Here is an 11,093-nt window from a genome sequence, read left to right on the forward strand (position 1 = left end):
GGCTTAAACGAACTCGGATGGCTTAAAAAGCCTAAACATCACAGCATAGCAGTGAGTTTGACTCGTTGGCTCGTTCCGCTTCCGAAAAGGTATCACAATAGGCAATCGGACTCTGTCGGCATGATTCGTGCAAATCATTTCAGCGTTTTTGTCGCAACATTTCTGGGAGTTTTTGAGAGGATGAGAGAGAAGGAGGAAAAGGAATAATGAGGGACGTGAGAGAGGAGAGAGAAGAATGAGGGATATATTTGACGAATTCCGCTTAATATTTGAAGCCCGTGAACTTTTTTATTTCAAATTTCAGCCCTTCTTACCTACAGAAGGGCTGCGCTTTTTTAAAAAAGCGCAGCCCTTCACTAGTAGGGTTGCGCTTTTAGGAAAAGCGCAGCCCTTCCTGCGCAGCCCTTTCTGTTTTTTCCCCTAGTGAGAGTTCTAAAATAATTCTACAAATTAGAGTTTGAGCAATATCAACGATTGAATAAAAAATCACTGGCTCATATATTATCTTTTCGAAATCCCCCCTATGTTTTCTCATCAAAATCTAACCCTTAATTTTTCCCTTTCCACCAATATGAGCCCTTTATATTGAAATATATGGTTTAGATACAACTCTATCATGTAAAGTTGTATTAAAACTCCAGAGGATCCGAACTCTTGGTAACAAGGTTTTCTTGCCTCTTCTACTATAAATAAGGGACGTCTATCCTCCTAAAGAGGTAGATTGATTTTGAGAAAAACTGATGTATATGTTTTGCATATGTTAAGCACAAGCTAACACTAGGTTTCTAAGTAGTAAACCTAAACAAACAACCGAGGCTTGTTTGTCCATACTCTTAACCGCGACTTAAGAGTAATATCCATATAATTTCATTGTTGTTCGTCCACAAAAATCATAAAACACAAAAAGAGTTCGAAAATTGCCACGAAAATTACATCATACTTTCTCATTGATTTTTGGCCTTTCAATTTGGTCAAACAGCCAAAAAAAGTGTTTAGTTATTCGTTTTTTGGTTGGCTGAAAAGCTGGCTTTTAAGCTAAAATGAAAATTTTGTTTGTAGTTGTTTTTTTGGATTTGCTTTTGGCTTGTTGGCCCACAAACACTGTGATAAACAGCCACACCACACCTAATTTTACCAAACACTTTTGCAAACAACTTGGTTAAACAGACAACTTAAAAAGCCAATACATATAGTCAATGATTCCAGACAATGAAATAAGTGAACTAAACTAGCCAACAGCCAGCCAACAACCAACAACAGATTGTCAAACAACCCCTTTATCTTTCTTTTTTCATACAGTAAATTACTTTTCTTTATTGTCTTTATTCATTCTATATAATAATATTATGCATTATCTCTTTAGTTTAGATATTCGATTTTCATCTATAGCATAAGACATAAGCCTCAACATGTTTGAGATAGCCTAAGTAGACAAAATGGAAAATTAAGATGTTTATAGATGATTTGTTACAAAAATTTATATACATCTAAAGGTATGTAATACCGAACAATGATTGATGCACCAAATTTGGACTGAGAAAAAAATATGAATAACAACATAAAAAGAAAACACAAAATATTAAAATAGGCGGTCAAATTTTAACATAAAATTAGACAAAACTCAATCCTACATTCTTCTAATATAAGCTCATTTCATCTCACTTTAACCAAATACTATCCCTAATATATCGCACCAACCTGGTCGTCCCTTCTCTTCTCATATCTTTGTTTCCCTTTTGACTATCGCACTACAAATTCTGATATATAACCCGCAATCTTAGTAAATGGATTAAAATAGTCACTAAATTGACTAAAAAAATGTGATTCTTGAATGTCTTATAGTGGTCACATAGTAGATTAAACTAGTCATTAGAAATATGGTCCGCTTTCTTCTTAATATTGTGTTTGGACCGTTGCCTGATTTCAGATTAAAAGTAGGCAACCTCTTGACCATCCGAGGATAAATTGAAATACTACAACAATGAATATGTTATAATAATAAAACTACAAAATTTTCTTATAGTTTTCCTTGTTTCTCCATAGGAAAAACAAGTTACTAAATCAAGAATCATGATCATGGAAGGCTTGAGTCACTCGGTTGTTTTGGGATGGTGATTTCGTACTTTATTTCATTTTTAATTTTGTACTTTATTTCATTTTTCGTCTATATTATATAAATATCTTTTAGGATGTAATATTTTTCCTATGAAGTTAAAGCTATTTCAAGCAATTGGAATTTGGAATTTTTAAAAAATAAATTTTGTATAGCTAATTAAAAATCATACAAAATAGTTGTGATCTTTCAAAAAAAAAATACAAAATTGTTGTGAAGAACTGATTTCGTCCAGTACCACATAAGCTTGTTCTTTCAACAAAGATCAAACTAAACTCATTTAGATAAAACTAAAAACATAAACTTTAAATTAAATGTCAGTATCTTTCCAAAAACATAAAAATGATTATGTTCATATGTAGTTTATAATTTTTTTCATTTTCACAAAATCGTTCGTACAAATCACTAAATTTCAGAAAATTGATTTTCTCTTCAGTTAATAAAATAAATAAAAAGGAGTCTTTGAAAAGTCCAATTTAAGTGAAAATTTTTGGTCTAGTCCTGCAATATGTATAAAATATTCATACCAAAATTCATTTCAAACCAAATTCAATAAGTTAGGTTTCAAAGAACAAATTAGATAAAGGTCCTGTTTGACCGATTCTAGTAAAAAAAATCACCATAATTTTAGATGTCACTAAAAGCTTGTGAAATTTTGACACAACATAAAAAGCTCACTGAACTATCCATAGGTGTATCACATGTTCAATTGCACGTTCTGTACAACAAGTTATGAATTTATAAGTCATTATAAGAACAAAAGTGCAATCTGTAAAATGAACACTAGTAGAAAAAACCTTATCCGTCACTTAGTAACTGATGCGATTTTTACAAAACCGCACTAGAAAATCAAATAAAAAAATGGGAAGGAAAGCTAGGAGAAAAATCTGATGCGGTTCTCTTGTAAACCGCATCAGATTAAAAAACTGATGCAGTTTTATTGAAAACTGATGTGGTTTTATTGACATCTGATGCGGTTCCTAGGATCGCATCAAATTTTCTCATTTTGATTAAAAAAAAATGGAAACTCGTGGCCCAGTATAATCCCAACCCATTTCTTTCCCTTATAATCTGTAATCCCCCACAATTTTAAAGAATTTTTATAAATATATTCAGGTATTTATATAGTTATATTTAAATCCCAATGAGTTTGGAAAATGATTTGACTATTTTAAAAGGGTTGACTATTTTAAAAGTCAAATGAAATTATTTTTCATAGCTTAATAAAATTAGAAATATTTTAATCAAGCATGTTTTATTAAAGGTTTTGAATATGAAAGTATATTGAAAAAGAAGTTTAATGGGATCGAAAATCCTAAAAGGATATAAAGGGAAAGAGTCATGTTGATGACTAAAGTCTTAAATTGTCCATCTTATTAGTCATCAAGTTTCATTAAACATTATCTCTTTTCCTAAGCCCATAAAGGGAAGCCTTTACATAAATATCCTAAAACCCAATTATTTCACCCTACACAATTATTTTTCTCAAAAATCACGTCATTCTCTCTCTCTTCTTCCTTCGACCTTTTCTCTCTCCTTCTTGTGCGCCGTTCTCGGTTCTCTCTCAAAAAAACTCGTTTCTTCTTCTTCAAGTAACGTTTCTTATTCAACAAGATCAAACGCCACAAATCTCTCTCAAAAATTGAAAGTTGCTGCTGCTGTGTGCTGCCGTGTGATGTTGCTGGCCGGCTCTACTTTTCCTCCATTGTTGTCGGTTGTTTTCTTTCTTCCTTCCTAAGATTCCATTAAAAGACTAGGTTTTTATGTTATTTTATTATTATTTATCATGTTTACTAATTAAATTACTGTTTCTTTATATTATATATTTCGGCTATCATAGTTTATATTATAACAAATTTCAGATTTATTATATTGAGTTTATTTTTAGTTTTAATCATGGAAATAAGAGTTTTTAGGGTTTTTATTTGCTAGAAACTAAAGAAATATATTGACCATGAGATTTGTTTAGTACGTAATTTTAAATACGTTGTACATATTTTCAGAAGAGTTATTAGATTTTAAAAGTGCTGTAATTTCAGAAAAGAAGTATTTATGGAGTTTTAAGGATTTTTAACTGCTAGAATAGTAGTACTTTACTAGGAATTAAAAATAACTTAAGTTTGACACTTAAAAACGATTTTAAAACGTGTTTTTAAGGGGTTTTAATCTATTTAAACTGCTGTAATTTTTGGTTCAAGTTATTAATTTTAGTTACTTTATTTTCTAGGCGGAGAATACGTTGTAGGAGACTTTTAACGATTTAAAGTGTGCCTACAAGCTAGTATATACGAGGTAGCATACATTATTTACGTGCTACGTGGCTTAGTAACATGTTTAAGGAAGGTTTAAATTTTTAGTATCATGTATAGGAACCTGATTGTTCATATATGTGATTTCTGGAGTTATTTTACATGTTATATGCCTGTGTGCAACATGTGATCTAGAATTGATGATGATTATCAAATTATAATGTTTGTATGGAATGATTGATGCAAGCATGTTAAGTTAGTTTATTTATTAATTCATATAAGAATTAGTGTATGTTAAAGTGAATCATATTCTTGAGAAGTATCATTTTATTATCTTATGAGGGCCGTGGACCTTATTTGGTAAGTTACAAGTTATACCTATATAAAGGTAAGTTTATTGTTGGCTAGGTTCAACAAGTAAGTGAGTAAGTAAAGAATAAAAAGGAATTAAGTAGTCTTGGATTGTAAGTTGTGATCACTTGTTAATCCAAAGATAAAAGAAGTTCTGTTATGACTGTTTGATTTTAATTATGTGTTACTTGTCTGTGTGTGTCAACACAAGTAATAAGATGTAATTAACGTAAAGTGTAGCGAGAATAAGTTATAGACTTTAGACTTGTGCACATCTAGAGTTGGACATAAGGGTTGGGGTTATGGTGAGCGTGCCATATCTTTTCTAGGAATGGATTAATCACCATCCCTCTTTTATTTCAAAGGTTCCTCGATATCGCAGGTCACTCTAAAATGCGGAGTCGCGCCCGCATATCACATTAGTAGGCAAGACAACTCGTCCCAATAACTATTCCATTTAAGTATTAAAAAGATGTTTTAAGTTTAGTTCAGTAAAAGTTGTCTGCAGTTTATTATATGATTATTTATTATTTATTCCTATACGTTATTGTTTAGTATCATGTTTAGGAATATTTATATTTGATATGTAGTACTCAGCTTTGCTGATTACGTGCTTTATTTGTGTGTGTGATCATGGCATTGCCTTATTGATCCTGTGATGATCCTTCTGGTGAGCAGAGTCGATATTGCATTGACATTACAGGTTCGCAGATGTGCATCACATTGGGAATCTGGAGTGGAGAGACTATATATATATCTAGCGTAGTTTAAGTTCTGTTTTCGTAGGAACATCTTTATTTCAGGTTGTGGTTTATTTAAGTTGGTGTGTTTAAGTTTCAAACACTTGTCATTTGTTTAGTAAGTTTTAATAAAGTTGGTTTTTAGTAAATTGTTTTCCACTGCAAAATTCTGAATAAGCCGATACGTTACCACACGGGCGATAATGCCTGGGTAATTCTCTAAGTTTTATATTATAAAGTCATTTCTGAAAAGAGAGAATTATCGGGGTGTTACATAATCCCAACCCATTTCCCTTATGTGCCCTCTCTCTCTCCTCACTCAACCCTACTCTATCCCCCCTCTCAAACCCACGCACGGGTAGAAAAAACCCTCCCCCCATAAAACCTTAACCCTAACTCCTTCCCCCCCCATCCATCTCTGACTCTCCTTTTCCCCCTCGTCTCTCTCAAACCCTAACCCGCCGTCCTCTCTCATCATCCGTCGTCATTCTTCATCGTTAAATGAACTAAAGGATCTTCAGCACCATCATCTTCAACAACCTCTTCATCGTCGCATCGTCGCACGCGTCTCTCATCCCTCGTCGTTCATCTTTCAACAGATTTCAGATCTTTTCATGGTGTTGTTCATCTTTTCGTGCCGCCGTGCTCATAGATCGAAAATTTCCGATCTTATTTCACAACACTAGTTCATCATCTCTCGTTCATAATTTCATGTATGGGTTTAACTTCGTTGATTTTGTTTCGTTTAGCTTAGTTTTAAGTTTGTAATTTCATTTCTGAATTTTTATTTTCATTGTTATTTTAAGGTTTTTTCTAGATTTGGATTTCACTTTATTTTTATTTCTAAATTTTCGTATTTTGTTCGATTTTTTCGTTATATTCTTGAATCCTGTTCTCGGTTGATTTTTTAAAAAATTTTATGTAAAATTTTCGTTTTTCTAATTTTGATGTATAATTATTGTTGTATAATTGTTTGTTATCTCAGTTTACTGTAATGTATTCTTTTTTCTAATTCTATGTAAATATAATAATATATCAATATATGTTTTTCTTTCGTTGATTTTTTATATTAAGTTTGCTCATTTGGTTTTTAATTTTCAACGTTGCTTTGGTTGGATTAGTTGGATGCAGAGTTGCAGACTTGGAACTGCATACAAAGTACTGTCAACAGTGCTTTGTATGCAGTTTTTTTTTTAATATTCAAAGTTATTAAACTGATGTGGTCATGTCAAGAACCGCATCAATTAAGTCAGTTATTTGATGCAGTTGTGGACCGGATCAATTAATTTGTATAATATGTTGTGGCCCATTTGATGCGAACCAAATCCGCATCAGTAAGCCCAATTTTGACCGCATCAAATGAGCTTTTTTCCACTAGTGGAAATAAAGTGATCAACCAACTTTCATAAAATAAATGTTTTCTTTTGTTACAGAAATGTTAATTAAAATTCATTAAAAAATTTAAGTTTCTCTTAAAATGACTCAATGTTGATTAAGTAAATAAAAATCAACAAAAATCATCATAAAAAATCAAATTAAAGAAGTTAATTAACCTTTAACTTTCACAAGTTTACAAATAAACATGAATTCCAAAGCCCATTCAAGCAAATGAAGATCGAAGAGCATCATGGTGAAGATCAAGATTGAAGATTTGCATAGATTGTAGAATTTGTACATTTTGTTGTAATAATAGTTTCGTTGTAAATAGTTATTACATCAATCAATTAATGGGAAATATGAAAATGTTTATGCATAATCATCATAAATAATTGCACAATTATTTTTGAATAAAATGAGCAACCAATGTTACAAATATTGCAGGTTGGTTCCAATATATAATAGTATATGAATAAAATGATCCAATCTCAATTAATAGGAATAATTACAAATCCAACTAAGTTAAATTGTATGATGATTCATCTTACATTTTCAATATTATTCTCCATAATCTTCAAATGAATCAATTATATAATTTGACATAATTAGAAAGGTAATTATGACCTTTTAATTGATTTTAGGCCATTTCACGTGTCTCACTTTAAATGGCCAAATTTTGATTAGCCAAACACAATCTCCGAATTCCATCTCAAATCGATCATCTTGCTAAAAATGACTTAATAATCTTCAATAAGATTATTTCTCATCCATCCAAAAGCCTTTAATTAGGAAGCAAATCTCTTTTTCAAAAAGGCCTCTCTTAAAAGATCATAATCTTAATCACTAATTAAGGTGATTATTTCAACTCACATCAATCACTAATTAAGGTGATTACTTTCATCATGTTTAATCACTAATTAGGGTGATTATCTTAAATATTGATTAATCTATCACTAATCAGGATGATTATCTTAACCTTTCATCATATTTAATCACTAATTAGGGTGATTATTTAAATCTTGATTAATTACTAATCAGGGTGATTATCTTAATCCTTTATCGTATTTAATCACTAATTAGGGTGATCATCTTAAATCTTGATTAATCGCTAATCACGGTGATTATTTTAACCTTTCATTATATCTAATCACTAATTGGAGTGATTATCTTAGAGCTTGATTAATCACTAATTAGGGTGATTATCTTAACCTTTCATCATATTTAATCACTAACTAAGGCGATTATCTTAAACCTTGAATAATCAATAATTAAGGTGATTATTTACTAACCTTCATTTTGATCACTAATTGAGTTGATTATCTTTTCTTCCTTTAATCACTATTCAAGGTGATTATCTTAAATCTTGAATAATCATTAATTAGGGTGATTATTTCCTAACTTTCATTTTAATTACTGATTGAGGTGTTTATCTTTTCAATTTTAATCACTAATTAAGGTGATTATCTTAATCCTTCATTTCAATCACTAATTGGAGTGATTATTTGAATCCTGTTTCAATCACTGATTGAGGTGATTACCTCATCTCCAATAGATTTGTTTAATTCTAAAGGTGAGTTATTAATAATCTATTTCCTTTTCTTTCCTAATGGAATTGGCCATTTAGGGTGAGACATAGATCGAACTACGATGATTTTGATCCATGAGTGGATTCTAATCCTGCAATGATTGGTACATAGTGCAACTTCGGTGCTCAAACCTACCATGTGCAAATGATATATTGGTCCCAAAAAACTAAAAAAAATGGTTGATGTGTATATGTGCAAGCTATGTGATTTTCATTCTTTTTTTAATAGCCATGATTACTTTAAATGGAAAATAACGGATTAAGTAAGGGCCCATTATTTAGAACGAAAAAGGAGACGAGTTTCAAACCTTCGCACCTCTTAACCTTAACCCCGAATCCTATCTCATGGTATGAAAGACCAATTTTCAAAAAGTCTTATCCATATGAAGTCATCATCGTTTTAAATGATATTTCTTGACATTGATTTAAAAATGATTCATTAAATAAATTTGTCCCTATTGAGATATTAATAGGGTGGCGACTTCAAAGTTTTCTAAAACTCATAGTCCAATGAGAGACTTTTGTGGGATTTTCAGACTGTTAATTAAGACAGTCAAAAATCGGATACCACACATGGTAGATCATACCAATTGTAAAACCTCTTTTACGTGGAATCCATTCTCTTTTATCTTTCTTCCAAAAAAATTTAGTTGGGAACTCCATATATCTTAACTCTCTAGCTTCATCATATGTCTTATTGCATTCCATTCAAGATAAGAACTTTTCCCTCTCAATATTTGGCCTTTCAAGGACAGATTTAACATGCGAGTCATCAGAAAACATAACCATTTGTTCATCGGGTAGACGGAAACTTAATCTATCAACATGAGGTGTTCTATAATGAATGTTAAACCCACAAATTTTCCAAATATCCTCGTAAGGAGAAATATATATATAATCATAAAACATTTTGATCTCATCAATTTTTTCAGGATCGTCGGGAATTTGTTGATTGTGTTAAGCTGCTGCAGTAACCCTGTCATACCCCTTATTGGTATATTTGAATAATATTTGATTGATTTTGATTGGTTGCACCATTCTACATTAATATGTGCACGATACTTAAGAAGCAAATATGAGTTGTATGGAACCACGAATCGGTTATCTAGATGAACACCATTTTTATCCACCTTTGCTCCAATTTGGTTGTTGATGGGAGGCCATTTTTTTCGATTGTCTACTAAGTTGGCCGTCTAATTTTTGATTTCCGATTTTACATCCAATTAGAGTTCAGTAACCAATTTGGACACTGGCCATAAACTTTCATAGACAATTAACTCAAATCTTACTTGTTTGTAGGCTGAGAGTTCTAAATAAATGGGTTTAAGACTTCAAGTGCACCTTTTTTACAGTCACTTAGTTGATTTTCCTTGATCATTGAAGATTTCTCCTTCTTCCTCACATGCTTTTTTCTATCATCACCCATTGTCCTGTACTAATCGTTTTGAAAGTATTGTCCTGAAAGTTTATTTTTATGCAATTTACACCAATGGGTGATAATAGAGAAAAGCATGCGCTAATTAATAGTAACAGATTTTTGAAAGTATTTTTAAGATATTTTAAGAGTTTCAATTGTTATAAATAGTGGTTTATATTAGTTTGATTATCTTATATAATGGGGTAACTATATCAAATTTGTCGGATTTAGGTTGATATAATTTTTTATTTTAGGAATTACTTTTATTATGATTGTGCATTTGACTCCTAATTTTTGCCTTGATTCAGATTAAGCTTGATTGGACTTCCTTATATATCTCTATTATATAAGCCAAGGGAGGAGGTGTGGTGTCCTCTTTTGAAGTGACTAAAATACCCTCTAATAATTTAAAATAATGTTTTTCTTTTTATAAAAAATTGAAAAATGAGAATCAATGAAACTTGCCATATGAGTAGATCAAAAATGGAATATGCAATACGATTAATAACAAACTAGATTGACACAATCAGCTCATGAAATCAATTAGAATCTTCAACCAAAAAAAGTTAGCAACATATCGTGATAACATAATATTTTATATTTACAAAGTTCAAACAATATGGTTTATTAACATCTATAATTGATAAAGAACTATACTAAAATCGTTGAAAAGAAAATTATTAAATCATCTACCAAATTTAGAGTGACGGTATTGAACAGTTAAAAATCATTCACCGTTAATTTAAAAAGATAATAACATTTACAAAAGAAACTCAATAATTTACATCACTATCAAAATAAATTTAGTTTTAAAAAAATATGTCTATTTTTATAAACTACAGAAGATTGCCGACGCACGCATCGCGTGCATATACAACTAGTCTTCAATATAACCGAAGCCAAATACCTTAATTTAGTAAACTTAGTACACCAAACATGTTGTATTTTACAAAGACATGACACATCATTAACATTTAAGTTTGAAGTTTATACAAAGAATTGACAAATCAACAATTTACTTTGCTCATGCCACTAAGCAAATCCTTATTGCTTTATAGTATATATATATATATATATATATATATATATATATATATATATATATATATATATATAATTACACTAGATGGTCTTAGTGTCAAGCACCTCTCTTTGAAAAATTTCGGACGAATTAGGTGATAAATTTCCTACAATCATTCCTTCTAATTGAGATCTTAATTGCGGTAATTTAAGAAACAATGATATTCCATCTTCAATATAC

The sequence above is a fragment of the Beta vulgaris genome, chromosome 1 (assembly GCF_026745355.1).
Source record: "Beta vulgaris subsp. vulgaris cultivar EL10 chromosome 1, EL10.2, whole genome shotgun sequence".
NCBI lineage: Eukaryota > Viridiplantae > Streptophyta > Magnoliopsida > Caryophyllales > Amaranthaceae > Beta > Beta vulgaris.